Source organism: Hyla sarda, chromosome 2, assembly GCF_029499605.1.
Source record: "Hyla sarda isolate aHylSar1 chromosome 2, aHylSar1.hap1, whole genome shotgun sequence".
In the NCBI taxonomy this organism is placed as follows: domain Eukaryota; kingdom Metazoa; phylum Chordata; class Amphibia; order Anura; family Hylidae; genus Hyla; species Hyla sarda.
The window spans coordinates 384,026,185-384,047,100 of record NC_079190.1 but is presented as its reverse complement, the minus strand read 5'-3'; the positions used below and the strand labels follow the sequence as shown (position 1 = coordinate 384,047,100).

Below are 20,916 nucleotides of genomic sequence, written 5' to 3'. Positions count from 1 at the left end.
TCCGTTGCTAAGGGCGATCCCCAGCATAAAATGCATACAATGGGGGATGACTGCAGCAGACTACAAGTGCCAAAATGGTATGATACACCAGATTAAAAGTGTGGATGTGTAACATATGGAGTAATACATAAATTTAGGTGCACTACTGTGGTAGATGTAAACAGTAACATATGACTAACCCTCAAAATGATGTTAAAATTGAGACATTAGCCGCACACCAACGCCAAGGTTTCTCAAGTGGCACGGGACCTAATCACAGCACAGCACCTCCTTTGCTAGGTCATGACATGATGCTGGAGAATGTGCACTGGACTAAACAGGCTGGCACTGTTTCATAGTACAGTGAGTACACCACTATAGATTGGATTGTAAAAGTAAGAAGTAAGAAAATAGCGGCACTCACTCAGTGGGTCCAAAATTCTTTAACCTCTTAACCCCTTAAGGACACAGCCCATTTTCACCTCTAGGACGCAGCCCTTTTTTGCACATCTGACCACTGTCACTTTAAACATTAATAACTCTGGAATGCTTTTACTTATCAATCTGATTCCGAGATTGTTTTTTCGTGACATATTCTACTTTAACATAGTGATAAATTTTTGTGGTAACTTGCATCCTTTCTTGGTGAAAAATCCCAAAATTTGATGAAAAAATTGAAAATTTTGCATTTTTCTAACTTTGAAGCTCTCTGTTTGTAAGGAAAATTGATATTCCAAATATTATTTTTTTTGGATTCACATATACAATATGTCTACTTTATATTTTAATCATAAAATTGACATGTTTTTACTTTTGGAAGACACCAGAGGGCTTCAAAGTTCAGCAGCAATTTTACAATTTTTCACAAAATTTTCAAACTCGCTATTTTTCATGGACCAGTTCAGGTTTGAAGTGGATTTGAAGGGTCTTCATATTAGAAATACCCCATAAATGACCCCATTACAAAAACTGCACCCCCCAAAGTATTCAAAATGACATTCAGTAAGTGTTTTAACCCTTTAGGTGTTTCACGGTAAAAGCAGCAAAGTGAAGGAGAAAATTCAAAATCTTCATTTTTTACACTTGCATGTTCTTGTAGACCCAATTTTTGAATTTTTACAAGGGGTAAAAGGATAAAATTTATACTTGAATTTGTAGCCCAATTTCTCTCGAGTAAGCACATACCTCATATGTCTATGTAAATTGTTCGGCGGGCGCAGTAGAGGGCTCAGAAGCGAAGGAGCGACAAGGGGATTTTGGAGAGTACGTTTTTCTGAAATGGTTTTTTGGGGGCATGTTGCATTTAGGAAGCCCCTATGGTGCCAAAACAGCAAATAAAAAAAACATGGCATACCATTTTGGAAACTAGACCCCTTGAGGAACGTAAAAAGGAATTAAGTGAGCCTTAATACCCCACAGGTGTTTCATGACTTTTGCATATGTAAAAAAAAAAAAAAAAAATTTCACTAAAATGTGTGTTTCCCCCCAAATTTCACATTTTTGCAAGGGTTAATAGCAGAAAATACCCCCCAAAATTTGTAACCCCATCTCTTCTGAGTATGGAGGTACCCCATAAGTTGACCTGAAGTGCATTACGGGCGAACTACAATGCTCAGAAGAGAAGGAGTCATATTTGGCTTTTTGAGAGCAAATTTTGCTCGGGGGGCATGTCGCATTTAGGAAGCCCCTATGGTGCCAGGACAGCAAAAAAAACGACATGGCATACCATTTTGGAAACTAGACTCCTTGAGGAACGTAACAAGGGATAAAGTGAACCTTAATACCCCACAGGTGTTTCACGACTTTTGCATATGTAAAAAAAATAATTTTTTTTTTACCAAAAATGCTTGGTTTAGCAAAAATTTAACATTTTTAAAAAAGGTAATAGCAGAAAATACCCCCCAACATTTGAAGCCCAATTTCTCCCGATTCAGAAGACACCCAATATGGGGATGAAAAGTGCTCTGCTGGCGCACTACAGGTCTCAGAAGAGAAGGAGTCACATTTGGCTTTTTGGAAGCAAATTTTGCTCTGGGGGCATGCCGCATTTAGGAAGCACCTATGGTGCCAGGACAGAAAAAAAAAAACACATGGCATACCATTTTGGAAACTAGACCCCTTGGGGAACGTAACAAGGGGTAAAGTGAACCTTAATACCCCACAGGTGTTTCACGACTTTTGCATATGTAAAAAAAAAAATATTTTTTTTACACTAAAATGCTTGTTTTCCCCCAAATTTTACATTTTTACAAGGGATAATAGCAGAAAATACCCCCCAAAATTTGTAACCCCATCTCTTCTGAGTATGGAAATACCCAATAAGTGGACGTGAAGTGCACTGGGGGCGAACTACAATGCTCAGAAGAGAAGGAGCATCATTGAGCTTTTGGAGAGAGAATTTGGCCATGTGCATTTCCAAAGCCCCCCGTGGTGCCAGAACAGTGGACCCCCCACATGTGACCCCATTTTTAAAACTACACCCCTCACGGAAGGTAATAAGGGGTGCAGGGAGAATTTACACCCCACTGGCATTTGACGTATCTTTGGAACAGTGGGCTGTGTAAATTAAAAATTTTATTTTTCATTTTCACAGACCCCTGTTTCAAAGATCTGTCAGACACCTGTGGGGTGTAAATGCTCACTGTACCCCTTATTACATTCCGTGAGGGGTGTAGTTTCCAAAATGGGGTCACATGTGGGTATTTATTGTTTTGCACTTATGTCAGAACCACTGTAAAATCAGCCACCCCTGTGCAAATCACCAATTTAGACCTCAAATTTACATGGTGCACTCTCCCTTCTGAGCCTTGTTGTGCGTCCCCAGAACACTTTGCGCCCACATATGGGGTATCTCCGTCCTCAGGAGAAAATGCGTTACAAACTTTGGAGGCTTTTTTTCTTTTACCGCTTGTGAAATTTTAAAGTTTGGGGCAACACCAGTATGTTAGTGTACAAAAATGTTTTTTTTTTTACACTAACATGCTGGTGTAGACCCCAACTTTACCTTTTCATAAGGGGTAAAAGGAGAAAAAGCCCCCCAATATTTGTTAGGCAATTTCTCCCGAGTACGGCGATACCCCATATGTGGCCCCAAACTGTTGCCTTGAAATACGCCAGGGCTCCAAAGTGAGAGCGCCATGCGCATTTGAGGCCCAAATTAGGGATTTGCATAGGGGTGGACATAGGGGTATTCTAAGCCAGTGATTCCCAAACAGGGTGCCTCCAGCTGTTGCTAAACTCCCAGCATGCTTGGACAGTCAATGGCTGTCCGGAAATGCTGGGAGTTTTTGTTTTGCAACAGCTGGAGGTTCCGTTTTGGAAACACTGCTGTAGGATACGTTTTTCATTTTTATTGGGGGGGAAGGGGTGGTGGTGGGGGGGGGGGCAGTGTACGTGTGTATATGTAGTGTTTTACTCTTTATTTTATGTTAGTGTAGTGTAGTGTTTTTAGGTTACATTCACACTGACGGCGGATTACACTGAGTCTCCCGCTATGAGTTTGAGCTGCGGCTGCTGCAGCTCAAACCTGAAGCAGGGAATTCACTGTAATCCGCCGCCAGTGTGAATGTAACCTGTACATTCACATGGGAGGGGGGGGGGGGGGCAAAACTACAACTCCCAGCATGCACTGACAGAACGTGCATGCTGGGAGTTGTAGTTTTGCAACAGCTGGAGGCACACTGGAAAATACTGAGTTGGGTAATAGAACCTATTACCTAACTCGGTATTTCCCAACCAGTGTGCCTCCAGCTGTTGCAGAACTACAACTCTCAGCATGTACTGATTGCCAAAGAGAATGCTGGGAGATGTAGTTATGCAACAGCTGGATGCACGCAAGTACAACTCCCAGCATGCCGAGACAGCCATTTGCTGTTCCTGAATGCTGGGAGTTGTAGTTTTGCAAGATTTAGAGGGGTTCAGGCTGGAGATCACTGACAGTGGTCTCTAAACTGTGGCCCTCCAGATGTTGCAAAACTACAAATCTCAGCATGCTAAGACAGCAAACTGCTGTCTGAGCATGCTGGGAGTTGTAGTTTTGTAATATCTGGAGGGCTACAGTTTAGAGACCACTGTCAGTGATCTCTAGCCTGAACCCCTCTAAATCTTGCAAAACTACAACTCCCAGCATGCCAACACAGCAAACAGCTGTCAAGGCATGGTGGGAGTTGTAGTTTTGCAACATCTGGAGGGCGACAGTTTAGAGACCACTCTCTAAACTGTCGCCCTGCAGATGTTGCTAGGCAACAGACTCTGCACACGCGGCGTCATACTTACCTCCACCGCCGCCGTGATCACAGCCGCCGCCGCCGCCGGGTAAGTGATCGCCGCCGCCGCCGCCACTATTACACGGTTCCCCCCGCTGTGCCCGGACACCGATGGGCGGGCATAGCGCGGGGAACCGAACTTTAACCCCCCCGCCCCCAGTCTGCTATTGGTCGGCCGCTCCGCCGATCAATAGCAGGGATAGGAGGGGTGGCAACCCTGCCACCTCACTCCTATCTCTTCAAGGGGGATCGAGGGTGTCTTGGACACCCCCGATCCCCCTTATTTTATCGCGGCGCCGCGATTGATGGGCAGGGGGAGAGCGCTCCCCCTGCAAACACCATAGATGCCGTGATCAGACTGATCACGGCATCTATGGGGTTAATGCTGCCGGGACCGGCGCGATCGCGGCCCCGGCAGCTGCGGTGGGACTCCGGCTGTGATTGACAGCTGAGTCCCACCCGCGATCTCCTGCGCTGCCCGCGGCAGAGCAGGAGATCGCTTGGACGTATGCATACGTCCATTTGCGCGAACGTGTAATTCGCCTGGACGTATGCATACGTCCAATAGCGGGAAGGGGTTAAGGACCAAGGACGTGTCCTGAGTCCGCTCCCGTTCTATAACGTGGGGCCACGGCGTCGTGTTAGAGGCCGGGACCCGTGGCTAAAACATATAATTAATTATACCGCATAGTCAATGGCGTATGCGCAAAAAAATTCCAAAGTCCAAGAAAGCGTATTTTTTGGTCACTTTTTATATTATAAAAAAAATGAATAAAAATCGATGAAAAAGTCCGATCAATACAAAAATGGTACCGATAAAAACATCAGTACACGCGCTAAAAATGAGCCTTCATACCATCCCATCTATATATATATAAAACTCAACGTGTTTGTGTATGTATGTTCCACAAAAACTTCCAAACGGCTAAAGATATTAACATGAAACTTGGCACACATGTTACTTATATATCAACAACAAACATAGGATAGGTGATTTAACCCTTACTCACCCTCATTTGCCAGGGGCGGGGTTTATGTTTAAAGTCCTATACAAGTCTATGGAAAATATATGTTACTGCATAACTTCCAAATGGCTGGAGATATTTGGATAATACTTGGTTACATGTTACTTATATGTCCAATTAAAATATAGTATAGTTAATTTAACCCTTAACTACCCCCATTTGTGACGGTCGGGATTTTTGTTTAAAGTCCCATGCAGTGGCGGATCCAGGGGGGGGGGGGGCAACGGGGCAATTGCCCCCCCCCCCCCCCCCCGAGATTGCAGTATGCAGCACCCTCCCCACCACCTTGCATGGTGGTGCCGAAGCTGTAAGCTCCAGCTCCACCATTCACTAAACTTTCACACGCTGTGATTACAGTGTGTGAGCTACGGGGACGCGATCCACTAGAGGTCGGCGCGATGACGTCACATCATCGCGCCGGCGCCCGGAGATCCTGTCCCCGCAGCCCGCATACTGTAAGTAGTGAAGAGTATGCTCAGGGCCCAGGGGATTTGGAGAACTATATTGTACAGGAGGAGGGGGAGGGGGATTAAAAAACGTAAAAAGGGAATATTTAATGTGACGGGCTACAGGGCAAAGCACAGGGGGCATTATATGGGAAGAGCACATGTCAGGGGGCCCCCCTGTGCTGTGTCCCACACATATAAATTATATGTGTGGGGCACAGCACAGTGGGCTTTATATGTGTGGAGCACAGCACAGGGGGCATTATATGAAATAATGCCTCCTGTGCTGTGCCCCTCACATATAATGCCCCCTGTGCTGTGCCCCTCACATATAATGCCCCCTGTGCTGTGTCCCACACATATAAATTATATGTGTGGGGCACAGGGTGCATTATATGTGAGGGGCACAGCACAGGAGGCATTATTTCATATAGCACAGCAAGTTATATTCACAGAGTGCAGTGTGTGGTAGTATTATATTCAGAGAGTGCAGTGTGTGGTAGTATTATATTCACAGAGTGCAGTGTGTGGTAGTATTATATTCAGAGAGTGCAGTGTGTGGTAGTATTATATTCAGAGAGTGCAGTGTGTGGTAGTATTATATTCAGAGAGTGCAGTGTGTAGTAGTATTATATTTACATAGTTACATAGTTACATAGTTAGTACGGTCGAAAAAAGACATATGTCCATCAAGTTCAACCAGGGAATTAAGGGGTAGGGGTGTGGCGCGATATTGGGGAAGGGATGGGATTTTATATTTCTTCATAAGCATTAATGTTATTTTGTTCCATGAATGTATCTAATCCTGTTTTAAAGCTGTTAATAGTTCCTGCTGTGACCAGTTCCTGAGGTAGACCGTTCCATAAATTCACAGTCCTCACAGTAAAGAAGGCGTGTCGCCCCTTGAGACTAAACTTTTTCTTCTCCAGACGGAGGGAGTGCCCCCTCGTCCTTTGGGGGGGTTTAACCTGGAACAGTTTTTCTCCATATTTTTTATATGGGCCATTAATATACTTATATACGTTTATCATATCCCCCCTTAAACGTCTCTTCTCAAGACTAAACAATTGTAACTCCTTTAATCGCTCCTCATAGCTAAGATGTTCCATGCCCCATATTAGTTTAGTCGCGCATCTCTGCACCCTTTCCAACTCCGCAGTGTCCCTTTTATGGACAGGTGCCCAAAACTGAACAGCATATTCCAGGTGAGGCCGTACCAATGCTTTATAAAGGGGGAGTATTATGTCCCTGTCCCTTGAGTCCATGCCTCTTTTGATACATGACAATATCCTGCCGGCTTTGGAAGCAGCAGCCTGACATTGCATGCTATTCTGTAGTCTGTGATCTACAAGTACACCCAGATCCTTCTCTACCAGTGACTCTGACAGTTTAATCCCCCCTAAGACATACGACGCATGCATGTTATTAGTACCCAGATGCATAACTTTACATTTATCCACATTGAACCTCATTTGCCAAGTGGATGCCCAGACACTTAGTCTATCCAAGTCATCTTGTAACTTATGCACATTCTCTATAGACTGTACCGTGCTACAAAGCTTGGTGTCATCTGCAAAGATAGAAACAGAGCTGTTAATACCATCCTCTATATCATTGATAAATAAATTAAACAGCGGGCCCAGTACTGAACCTTGGGGTACACCACTAATAACCGGGGACCAATCAGAGTACGAATCATTGACCACCACTCTCTGGGTACGATCCATGAGCCAGTGTTCAATCCAGTTACAAACTAAAATTTCCAAACCCAAAGACCTTAACTTACCTGTCAGACGACTATGAGGGACAGTATCAAACGCTTTAGCAAAATCCAGAAACATTATATCCACAGCCATTCCTCTGTCAAGGCTTCTACTCACCTCTTCATAAAAGCAAATTAGATTGGTTTGACAACTTCTATCCTTAGTAAACCCATGCTGGTTATCACTTTTAATACAATTATCCCCCATGTATTCCTCTATGTAATCCCTTATAAGTCCTTCAAACAATTTACCCACAATGCACGTTAAACTTACCGGTCTATAGTTTCCTGGGGAAGACCTAGAGCCCTTTTTGAAGATTGGCACCACATTCGCCTTGCGCCAGTCCCTTGGCACAATACCAGACACCAGAGAATCTCTAAATATCATGAACAGGGGTACAGATATTACTGAACTTACCTCTCTAAGAACTCTTGGGTGTAGTCCATCCGGCCCTGGGGATTTGCTTACATTTATATCACTTAACTTACCTTGTACCATCTCTACATTAAGCCAGTTCAGTACATTACATGATGTGTTACCAGCACTGACCTGGCCAATGTCAGCTCCTTTTTCCATAGTGTATACACACAGAGGGCACAGTGTGTGGTAGTATTATATTCAGAGGGGGCAGTGCGTGATAGTATTATATTTAGAGGGCACAGTGTGTGGTGGTATTATATTCAGAGGGGGCAGTGTGTGATAGTATTATATTCAGAGGGTACGGTGTGTGGCAGTATTATATTCAGAGGGTACAGTGTGTTGTATTTTCAGGGGGTACAGTGTGTCAGAATTATATTCAGAGGGTGTGTGGCGGTACTGTATTAGAAGAATACAGTGTTTGGAAGTATTATAATAATTATTGTTTTCATATAGAGGATCAGAATCCGCTGACATAGAAACCATCTGGGCGTCAAGTTCTGCTGAGAGAAAATATAGCTGGAACAATTCCTGGCGGTATGTACAATCTGAATTAGATAAGGCAAGACTATAGAGAAGACGTCACCTGTAGTCACTGATATCATTGTGTATTCTCCTTACTGTGTCCTATCAGAGCTGGAGTCACTTGTAAGTTCTGCAGTAATGATGGGTGAAACAACAACTCCCAGCATCCCCTCACCACTGCTTAGGTCATACTGGCAGCTGTAGTTTTAAATGGTAAAAACCTCTTTAGCACTTTCCCATTCTGCAGCAATTGGTATATTTGATAATTATTCTGACATGTGAACATGGCCTAAGAGTCTTAAACAAGGTTAGGACTGTATGATACATTTAATAATATTGTAAGTTCCGTGAGCAACATCTTGTTTTCTGTCCGCCAACACAAAATACTCTAATAGTGCCCCTCCCGAGACTCGACTCTGGATCCGCCCCTGGTCCCATGCAAAGCAATGGGAAATGTATGTTCTCACATAACTTCTGTACAGCTGGAGATATTTCAATACCTGGTACACATATTACAGGTCGGGATATGAGGACGGAATGGGAGGTCGAGATAGGAGGTCAAGATAGGAGGACGGGATGTTCGGGATATGCGGACGGGATATGTGGACGGGATATGCGGACGGGATATGCGGACGGGATATGCGGACGGAAGGTCGAGATAGGAGGTTGGGATAGGAGGCCGGGATAGGAGGACGGGATAGGACGACGGGATAGGAGGTTGAGATAGCAGGTGGAGATAGGAGGTGGAGATAGGAGGCCGGGATAGGAGGACAGGATAGGAGGTCGGCATAGGAGGTAGAGATAGGAGGACGGGATAGGAGGTAGAGCTAGGAGGTCGAGATAGAAGGACGGGATAGGAGGTCAAGATAGGAGGTCGAGATAGGAGGACGGGATAGGAGGTTGAGATAGGAGGACGGGATAGGGGGTTGAGATGGGAGGACGGGATAGAAGGTCGAGATAGGAGGTCAAGATAGGAGGTTGAGATAGGAGGACGGGATATGCGGACGGGATATGCGGACGGGATATGCGGACGGGATATGAGGTGGAGATAGGAGGACGGGAGATCGAGATAGGAGGTTGGGATAGGAGGCCTGGGATAGGAGGACGGGATAGGATGACGGGATAGCAGGTGGAGATAGGAGGCCGGGATAGGAGGTCGAGATAGGAGAATGGGATAGGAGGTTGGGATAGGAGGTCGGCATAGGAGGTCGGCATAGGATGTCGGCATAGGAGGTTGCGATAGGAGGATGGGAAAGGGGGTTGAGATGGGAGGACGGGGTATGAGGAGGGGATATGGGGTTGGGATATGACAACAATGTATGGGGATGGGATTTGAAGTCAAAAGCTTCCTCCTTTGTTGATTTTCCTGCCCAACAAAGATGAGGAAGGAAAAACCGGGCAACGCCGGGTACTCAGTACGTGATAAAATAAAAAAGTTATAGGGGTCAGAAGATGACAATTTTAAACGTATAAATTTTCCTGCATGTAGTTATGATTTTTTCAGAAGTACGACAAAATCAAACCTATATAAGTAGGGCATCATTTTAATCGTATGGACCTACAGAATAAAGATAAGGTATAATTTTTACCGAAAAATGCACTGCTTAGAAACTGAAGCCCCCAAAATTTACAAAATGAAATTTTTTCTTCAATTTTGTCGCACAACGAATTTTTTTTCCGTTTTGCCGTGGATTTTTTTTTGCAAAATGACTGATGTCACTGCAAAGAAGAATTGGTGGTGCAAAAAATAAACCATAATATGGATTTTTAGGTGCAAAATTGAAAGCGTTATGATTTTTAGAAGGTGATGAGGAAAAAATGAAAATGCAAAAACGGAAAAAACGCTGAGTCCTTAAGCGGTTAAAAACATATATATCAGAAAAATACACAATATACAATGCAATAAAATGTGCATAAATAAATTATACAACCTATGTGTATCGCAGCACTAAAAAGAATTCGTTAAACTAAAGGGCCACCTAGCGTGCATTCTCAATGAAATTTTATTTTTTTTTAAATTTCTGTATTGTCATTATTTAGAGGGATTTTGTCTTGTTTTTTTTTTTTTTTTTTTTTTTTTTTTATCTTCACTTGTCTCTCTATCTAAATCTTCATTCCCATTTTTAATCCCCAAAAAAATCTGATAGTTTTTTTAGTTTTCACTCTATTGTAGTCCACAACGTATTCGGTCGGCACTTGGGTACCAGGAATAGGATATCCAATGTAAGTACAAGAAGATCCCGGCACACCAGTTTTTGATGCAAGTAATATCTCTTTTATTTAAGCATAGAGTAACGCAGCACGCGTTCTGGCCTATTCAGCCTTTCTCAACTGCACCTTTTTTTTTTATTTTTTTAAAGAAGATTCATAGAGGATTTGTTTTTTATTTGGACAGGAACTCAAGTACAGGCAGAGGAATTCATGGGAATTACAATTTACACTACATTTTCCCACACATCCATAGAATTCTTGGACTTGGAGATTAATAAAAACAACAAGTGATAGATCACAACACGGACTTTTTTTAACCCCTTCAGGACGGAGCCCATTTTGGCCTTAAGGACCGGAGCGTTTTTTGCACATCTGACCACTGTCACTTTAAACATTAATAACTCTGGAATGCTTTTAGTTATCATTCTGATTCCGAGATTGTTTTTTCGTGACATATTCTACTTTAACATAGTGGTAAATTTTTGTCGATACTTGCATCCTTTCTTGGTGAAAAATCCGTAAATTTGATGAAAAATTTGAAAATTTAGCATTTTTCTTACTTTGAAGCTCTCTGCTTGTAAGGAAAATGGATATTACGAATACATTTTTTTTTGGTTCACATATACAATATGTCTACTTTATGTTTGCATCATAAAATTAACGTGTTTTTACTTTTGGAAGACACCAGAGGGCTTCAACGGTCAGCAGCAATTTTCCGATTTTTCACAAAATTTTCAAACTCAGTATTTTTCAGGGACCAGTTCAGGTTTGAAGTGGATTTGAAGGGTCTTCATATTAGAAATACCCCATAAATGACCCCATTATAAAAACTACACCCCCCAAAGTATTCAAAATGACATTCAGTCAGCGTTTTAACCCTTTAGGTGTTTCACACGAATAGCAGCAAAGTGAAGGAGAAAATTCACAATCTTCATTTTTTACACTCACATGTTCTTGTAGACCCAATTTTTGAATTTTTACAAGGGGTAAAAGGACAAAATTTTTACTTGTATTTGTAGCCCAATTTCTCTCGAGTAAGCACATACCTCATATGTCTATGTAAAGTGTTCGGCGGGCGCAGTAGAGGGCTCAGAAGGGAAGGAGCGACAAGGGGATTTTGGAGAGTACGTTTTTCTGAAATGGTTTTTGGGGGGCATGTTACTTTTAGGAAGCCCTTATGGTGCCAGAACAGCAAAAAAAAAACACATGGCATACCATTTTGGAAACTAGACCCCTCGGGGAATGTTACATGGGATAAAGTGAACCTTAATACCCCACAGGTGTTTCACGACTTTTGCAAATGTAAAAAAAAAAAAAAAATGCTTGTTTTCCCAAAATTTTTTTATTTTTAAAAAGGGTAATAGCAGAAAATACCCCTAAAAATTTGAAGCCCAATTTCTCCCGATTCAGAAAACACCCCATATGGGGGTGAAAAGTGCTCTGCTGGCGCACTACAGGTCTCAGAAGAGAAGGAGTCACATTTGGCTTTTTGAACGCAAATTTTTCTCTGGGGGCATGCCGCATTTAGGAAGCCCCTATGGTGCCAGGATAGCAAAAAAAAACCCACATGGCATACCATTTTGGAAACTAGACCCCTCGGGGAACGTAACAAGGGGTTAAGTGAACCTTTATACCCCACAGGTGTTTCACGACTTTTGCATATGTAAAAAAAAAAATTTTTTTTTAACCTAACATGCTTGTTTTCCCAAAAATTTTACATTTTTAAAAAGGGTAAAAGCAGAAAATACCCCCCAAAATTTGTAACACAATTTCTCCCGAGTACGGCGATACCCCATATGTGACCCTAAACTGTTGCCTTGAAATACGACAGGGCTCCAAAGTGAGAGCGCCATGCGCATTTGAGGCCTAAATTAGGGATTGCATAGGGGTGGACATAGGGGTATTCTACGCCAGTGATTCCAAAACAGGGTGCCTCCAGCTGTTGCAAAACTCCCAGCATGCCTGGACAGTCAACGGCTGTCCGACAATACTGGGAGTTGTTTTGCAACAGCTGGAGGCTCCGTTCTGGAAACAGTGGCGTACCAGACGTTTTTCATTTTTATTGGGGAGGGGGGCTGTGTAGGGGTATGTGTATATGTGGTGTTTTTTACTTTTTATTTTATTTTTTGTTAGTGTAGTGTAGTGTTTTTAGGGTACAGTCGCATGGGCGGGGGTTCACAGTAGTTTCTCGCTGGCAATTTGAGCTGCAGCAGAAAGTTTGCAGCAGCTCAAATTTGCAGCCAGATACTTACTGTAATCCTCCGCCCATGTGAGTGTACCCTGTACGTTCACATTGGGGGGGACATCCAGCTGTTGCATAACTACAACTCCCAGCATGCCCGTTGGCTGTCGGTGACTGCTGAGAGTTGCAGTTTTGCAACAACTGTAGGCACACTGGTTATGTATCACTGAGTTTGTGACCTAACTCAGTGTTTAACAACCAGTGTGCCTCCAGCTGTTGCAAAACTACAACTCCCAGCATGTACGGTGCATGGTGTACGGTGACTGCTGAGAGTTGTAGTTTGCAACAGCTGGAGGCACACCGGTCGTGAAACACTGAGTTAGGTAAAAAAAAACTGAGTTTCACAACCAGTGTGCCTTCAGCTGTTGCAAAACTACAACTCTCAGCAGTCACCGACAGCCAACGGGCATGCTGGGAGTTGTAGTTATGCAACCAGCAGATGCACCACTACAACTCCCAGCATGCACTTTAGCTGTTTGTGCAAGCTGGGAGTTGTAGTTAGACAACAGCTGAAGGTACACTTTTCCATAGAAAGAATGTGCCTCCAGCTGTTGCAAAACCATAAGTCCCAGCATGCCCATAAGGGAATGCTGGGAGTTGTGGTGGTCTGCCTCCTGCTGTTGCATAACTACAGCTCCCAGCATGCCCTTTTTGCATGCTGGGAGCCGTTGCTAAGCAACAGCAGGAGGCTGTCACTCACCTCCAACGATCCAGACGCTGCAGGTCAGTCCCGCCGCCGCAGCTGCTCCTGGTGCCCCGATCCCAACAGGGGCGCCGGGGATCGGGGTCCCCAGCACCCGGGGTGCACGTCCCGCACCCGCTCACGTCCTCCAGAAGAGGGGCGGAGCGGGTGCGGGAGTGACACCCGCAGCAGGCGCCCTGATTGGTCGGCCGGTAATCCGGCCGACGAATCAGGGCGATCGTGAGGTGGCACCAGTGCCACCTCACCCCTGCAGGCTCTGGCTGTTCGGGGCCGTCAGAGACGGCCCCGAACAGCCAGTAATTCCGGGTCACCGGGTCACTGGAGACCCGATTGACCCGGAATCGCCGCAGATCGCTGGACTGAATTGTCGACATGGGGGGGCATAATGACCCCCCTGGGCGATATGCCGGGATGCCTGCTGAACGATTTCAGCAGGCATCCGGCTCCGGTCCCCAACCGGCTAGCGGTGGGGGCCGGAATTCCCACGGGCGTATGGATACGCCCTCGGTCCTTAAGGACTCGGGATTCAGGGCGTATCCATACGCCCTATGTCCTGAAGAGGTTAAACAAGTTGATGTTAATAGTTTTCTTAGTTTTGGTTAAAAAATTTCCCATACGGACAATCTGTCTGCATTATGGATCGACCAATATAAATTTTTAGTTGATACCGATAACCTATGAACTTTCAGGCCGATAGCCGATAACTTATACCAATATTCTGTTGGCAGTATAGTTCCCCCACATTAGGTGCAGTATAGTTCCCCCACATTAGGTGCAGTACAGTTCCCCCACATTAGGTGCAGTACAGTTCCCCCACATTAGGTACAGTACAGTTCCCCCACATTAGGTGCAGCACAGTTCCCCCACATTAGGTGCAGTACAGTTCCCCCACATTAGGTGCAGTACAGTTCCCCCACATTAGGTGCAGTACAGTTCCCCCACATAAGGTGCAGTACAGTTCCCCACATTAGGTTGGCAGTATAGTTCCCCCATATTAGGTGCAGTACAGTTCCCCGCATTAGGTTGGCAGTATAGTTGTCCCACATTAGGTGCAGTATAGCTCCCCACATTAGGTTGACAGTATAGTTCCCCACATTAGGTGCAGTATAGCTCCCCACATTAGGTGCAGTATAGTTCCCCACATTAGGTTGACAGTATAGTTCCCCACATTAGGTGCAGTATAGTTCCCCACATTTGGTGCAGTATAGTTCCCCGCATTAGGTGCAGTATAGTTCCCCCACATTAGGTGCAGTATGTTCCCCCACAGACATACAGCCTCCAGCCATATACAGCTGGAGGCTGTATGCCTGTGTACTGCCGCACTTCAGTGCTCTGACCACCACTCCTCCGGTCCGGCCATAGCAGTAGGTCCCGGGACAGGAGGAGCGGTGGTCTGAGCACCAAAGCTGACGTGCCACTGGTCACTTACCATGCTGGCCAGCGTGCGTCTTCCACCTCCATGTTCCGCTCCTCCGCGCCTCCGTTATGAGTGCACGCACGGGACGTCAGTGACGTGCACTATTTCCCGTCGGCCCCTGCAATTTTAAACTCAACACGGGACTGCAGAGAGTTGACGGGGGCATCCCTGTGTCTCGAAAACATCTTTTGCGACACAGGGATGTCAGGGCCGCAAATATATTCATTGGGGACGCACGCGCTGGACGCATTATCGGCAAGGTTAGATGCCGATACCGATAACTTACAAAATCGTGAATATCACCCGATAATATCGGCCAATCCGATAATCGGTCGATCCCTAGTCCGCATCAGGAAAAATTGTACTGCCTATACGGACTTTACATCACAACCAGCTGTGCTCCGGGGCGTTTCCGAGAGGTGGTACCGAGAACCCCTAATGTAGCATTCAGATGAGCAAAAAACTTGAAGAATCTGCTTTCCCCAAGCAGACTGAAAGAGATCCCATCGTCTGGAGGGAGCAGGGGGACCAGTGGTGGCAGATTGTTTTCCATGTGGCAAAAATCGTTGTCACTGTTGTAGGACGATCAAAGACACTAGAATCAATCCTTTTGAATCATCCCAAACTAAAAAAAAAAGATATATGATTAGGGACAAGGTGGATTGCGGCACACAATACGCAATCTACCTGAAGTTGTCTGTGCAGACGGTGCATTCCCGCATGTGCAAGCATTGATCAAATATACAAAATAATTTCCTACTTAATAGTGTCTTGAGACACTTTTCAAGTGTTCATAAAAATGAAATTGATTCCCTGTGTTTGATTATTCTTGAAAAAATCCCAGAAGGTCATCATCCAAATCATTTCCAACGATTAATCAATCATGAATCATTTTGGATCCACAAACTCATCACATTGGTCCCTCAGGGACTCAATGAGACGCTTGATAATGCACGCTAGGTAGCCCTTCAGTTTTATGGATTCTTTTTAGTGCTGTGATACACATAGGTTGTATAATTTTATTTATGCATATTTTATTTATTTTTCTCTGATATATATGTTTTTAAGATAAATGCATGTGGATATATGCGTGAGGACTTTTTCCTTTTATATAGAAAATTGTTTTTCTATGTATACTTTGATGCATATGCACACATGCATTTGTTCATTGCCGTTGAAATCGATACGTTGTTTTTAAACACTTTCATATGTTTATACTTATATTTGTTTGTCTCTGGTACTTACCTATAGTCGTCATAGTCAGTAATAGCGTCGGTTTATCCGAATCAGCAGCTCTAAGAAAAAGTGTTAATTTGTTTTAATATACTAGTAACCTGTGAGAGGGTTAATTTTACCCTGTATATAATGCTCCTTCCCAGCCTGTCTTGTTATGCCTGAAGAAACCACGCAAGCGCAGTGAAACATGTTGCATTTTATCCAATAAATCTTTCTTACCTTACCTGATGTGCTTGTCCTGGTCAGAAACGCTGAATCCCATTCCACCCCACGAAGTCGTTGCATGAATCTGATCATTTGGTCTGGGAAAGCTGCAGACCGGACCTACAACCTCACTCACGCTAACCATTGTTGTGTGTTAGACACTATGGAGAAAGAGTAGGAGAGCACTCCTATACATACGGTACTGTGGGTGGGCTGCTTGCCGCTTTGTGCAGTGTGGCACTGTCGCAGTATATATGAGGCTTCCAGGGATGCAATCCAACAACCTGCGGGGTGCACACACTGAACTAAAGCATCAAACGTAATAACACAAGAAAAGTGTATGCGCACTCACCGTCAGGCTGGAGTCGATCTGCTTCTAACGCCGGGTCTGGATACGGGATCACATAAGACGCATCCTAAGTGCGCTCAGAAAGACAGTGAGGCTATGCCGACATTTCGCGCACAAACAGCGCTTCGTCCGGCCTCTCTAATCACGTCATCGCGCCCGGTATATCTGCTGCTAGGTTGCCAAAGCAACGGGAAAAGATTCAAGTACGGTAAGAGAGGAGAACCAAAATACCTCCGAACTCAAAAGCACCGCAACAGAGTGAATAGCAGCTAACACCGAAGCGAGACACATGCAGAAACCATATAAAAGTGCGCTGGGAATCAAATAAAGCCTTGTGAAGGGAAAAAGAGAGAACTGAGTGTCCACACAGGGGAGGGGAAAAAGAGAAAACGCATGCTGAAAAAGAAAAATAGATAGATCCATAAGTCAGCAGATTGCCTAATGTAGATAGAATCATGTGATAACTATTGTAAATTAAAACTGAAATGGGATAATCTATTTCAGAAATGGAGCAAGGTCTAAACGGTCATTTAGACCTGCTGGGCCTTGAGCTCCGCATCGCATTATCCATCTAGCTTCAGATTTTAGGAGGAGGTTGCTCCTATCTCCTCCTGATTCTGGGATGAAAATTCTTTGGAGACCACCAAATCTCAGGACTTCTGTGTCATTGTTATGACATAGGCGCAGGTATTCAGCTACCCTCGGGGCTCCTTGCCCTTTCCGGAGGGAGTAGAGATGTTCTCTAAATCTGACCCACATTTGACCTTCTGTCTTGCCTATGTAAAACGTTGACACGGACACACTAGATAATAAACCATGAACGTGCTTCTGCACGTAACTGTATGTGGTACGTTATGAGAGATACCGCCTATTGTGAGGGCTTTATCGCACGTATTGTATCTGCAGTAGCGACAGATCCCACATTTAAAATTGCCCTTCAACGTCTTTTCAGTTAGCCATGTTGAAGGAGTAGTCGGATGGGGAGGTTTACTCATAATTTTAAGCTGGTCGGAAATGGTTTTATTTTTTCTATAAGATATCAGAGGGGGGGGGGGACGTTTGGCGACTGCTCTGAGATCTTGGTCGGTTTCTAGGAAATGCCAATATTTCCTAATTGCACTATTGATCTTATTATTCATAGCAGAATTTTTAAACGAGAGGGTGAACCTTTTTTCGCTGTCATCCTTTGTATATGCTTTTATTTTTTTTATTCTTGTTTCTCAGCAAGTCTTCTCTGTTCATACTATTCACTTTGTCCCGTGCTATATCCAAAATCTGTTGGGGATATCCACGTTCTCTAAGCCTCTTTTCTAGATCATCGGCCTGTTTTGAAAAGGTTGTTGTGTCACTGTTTAGGCACTTTAAACGCATGAATTGGCTTAGTGGTATTCCTTTTTTCGTATGAAAAGGGTGTGAGCTTGAAAAATGCAATAAGCTGTTCCTTGATATATTTTTTCTGTAGCCTTTGGTCATTAAGCCTTCTATATAATGATGTCTATATCGAGAAATTCAAGATGAATGTCGCTGAGAACGCTCGTGAATTTCATATTCATGTCGTTCACTTCATTGAGGTACGTGACGAATTCTTGGAACGTGTCGTCCGGTCTGTCCCATATAATCAGGACGTCATCTACAAAACGTTTGAATGCCTTGATATTTTTAGCAAATGGGTTTCTAGTCGAAAACACATACTTGTATTCGAAAAATGCATGAAACAAATTAGCAAAAGTACAGGATATTGGGGTCCCCATAGCGGTCCCTGTCTTCTGTTTAAACCACTGTTTGTTGTATTGAAAGGTGTTCTGCGTAAGTATAAAGGTGATTGATTCAGCTACAAAATCTATAAAAGGTAGATGGCTTACTTGTCTGTTGGAGGAATAATCGGATTGCCTGTACACCCGCATCTATCGGGATGCGGGTGTACAGGCTCTCCACATCTATGCTAACGAGCTTGTAACCCGGAGTCCATACCACATCTTTAAGAAACAACAAAACATCGGTCGAGTCCTTCAGATAGGACAAGGTGTCAGGTAGGAGTCGTAGAAGCCAGTCCATATAGCTAGACAGGTGCTCGGTCACGGACCCTATACCCGCAACGATCGGACGACCTGGGGGATGGGTCCGTGACTTATGCACCTTAGGGAGCAAATACCATCTGGGTTTACAGGGGCACTGAGGTAGTAGCCTCTCAGCTGTTCTAAGATCTAAAACTCCCTTCTCCACAAACCGTCTTAATAGGGTTCTTAGCGAGTTCTGGATTTTACATGTGGGATCGGACTTGAGGCGCTCATAGGTGCTGTCGTCAGATAACTGTCTGAGGGCTTCTTGTTCATATTGCTCGCTCCTCATTACGACTATAGCTCCTCCTTTGTCTGCCTTTGTTACCGTCAGTTGAGGCTGTGTGGCTATCCATTTGAGGGCTTTATTCTCTTCCTCTGTTAAATTAGAAACAGTTTTAGGATACATTAGACATTTCATCTGGTGTAGTACTGCTTTCGTGAATAGGTCAATAGCTGATCCTGTTGGAACCTGGGGACTAAATGATGAGGGGTTCCCCCCTGTAAACCTGATTTTGCTTGGGTCAGTATGTTCGACTGTCTCTATTTCGTCCGGTAGTTCTGTTAATATTCTCACGGATTCATTCTCTTCTCTTCCGTTAGTCCACACAACCACCTTTGGTAAGAGTTCCTCACCTATCGTGCGAATTACCTGCAGGTGGTTTTACGCTATGGAGCGCTCTTCTGCTTTGTTTTAGTTTACCACAGAAAAAACTTTAAGGGAGGCCAGAGATAAAAGGAAACCCTTGATTTTACCTTTTAGGCACAGTGTGGACCTTCTGGAGTAGGCTGCTTTAAGATAAGTAATTCCCCCTAATAACAAGGCAGTGGACAACAGTTTGCAAGTAAGTGAGACACCTAGTGGTCAAGACCTTAAAAAAACAAAAACAAAAAACATTCTGGAAAGTCATTACTGAGGAATCCTTCTTGGTAAATTAATTGATTACAAATATGTTTAAAGGGGTACTCGGGATAAGATGTCTCAACGCGGGGGTCCCGCCGCTGGGGACCCCTGCAATCTTGTATTCGCCACCCACCTGCTCAAACAGGTGGGTGGTGAATACAAGATTGCGGGGGTCCCCAGCGGCGGGACCCCCGCGGTGAGACATCTTATCCCCTATCCTTTGGATAGGGGATAAGATGTCTCAGGGCCGAAGTACCCCTTTAATATCACATGTACATTGAGAACTAAAAAAAATACCTGGAGGCACCCTGGTTGGGAAACACTGCCTCAGGGTAATGATAACCGCATGTTATCATCATGGAGGGAGGCAGGGATTCATGCTCTGTCCCATCTCTTCCATTGCGCAGACTGCTATCTATCTTGGAGCTCTGTATGAAGTATCACTTCCCAGAAAGTACATTTTTAGTGTACAACCAACTACTGGGCTTCCTGAAATTCATGTTGACGGATTTGTCAAGCGATATAATACCCTTAGAGATAGATGCAATAATAAACACTGTCAGCAAAATCTACGCTTGCAATTCTATACTTTAAAGTGGGAAATAGTTCAACCAATAAAACTAGTAAAAGGTATTTATAACAAATGGGCTTTTAACCCTTAAGGACTGAGACCTTTTTCACCTTAAGGACTCAGCCCTTTTTTGCAATTCTGACCATTGTCACTTTAGGCATTAATAACTCTGAGATGCTTTTACAGAATATTCTGATTACGAGATTGTTTTTTTGTGACATATTCTTACCTTAACACAGTGGTAAATTTTCATTGTTACTTTCTTGGTGAAAAATCCCAAAATTTCAGGAAAATTTAGCATTTTTCTAACTTTGAAACTCCGCTTGTAAGAAAATGGATATTCCAAATAAATTTTATATTAATTCACAAACACAATGGGGGACATTTATGAAAGCATTTAGTAGATTTTTTTTGCTTAAAATTGTCGCAACAAAGTCGCACGTGCGACTACTCTCTTTTTTCTGCGACTTTTTGCATGTTCAGTCTCCTAAGCAAAAAATAAAAATCTTGCTTACCAAAGCAAAAAGTGATTTTTGACTTGCAGACGTCAGAGATTTGTCAAGTGCGAAAGTCGCAAAAAAGTAGCATTACATGAAAAAACC

The 20,916-nt window shown here is 43.9% G+C and overlaps 1 protein-coding gene across 1 annotated transcript in view; it reads right to left on the bottom strand.

Annotated features, from left to right (window-relative positions):
* The window catches only part of LOC130356692 (4-hydroxyphenylpyruvate dioxygenase), a 139,532-nt gene extending 122,697 nt beyond the window's left edge, over positions 1–16,835 (bottom strand). The window contains exon 1 of the mRNA XM_056558554.1: positions 16,786–16,835. The gene's annotated coding sequence lies outside the window, so the exon portion shown is untranslated. The remainder of the gene's footprint in view (positions 1–16,785) is intronic.
* Positions 16,836–20,916: the final 4,081 nt, after the last annotated feature.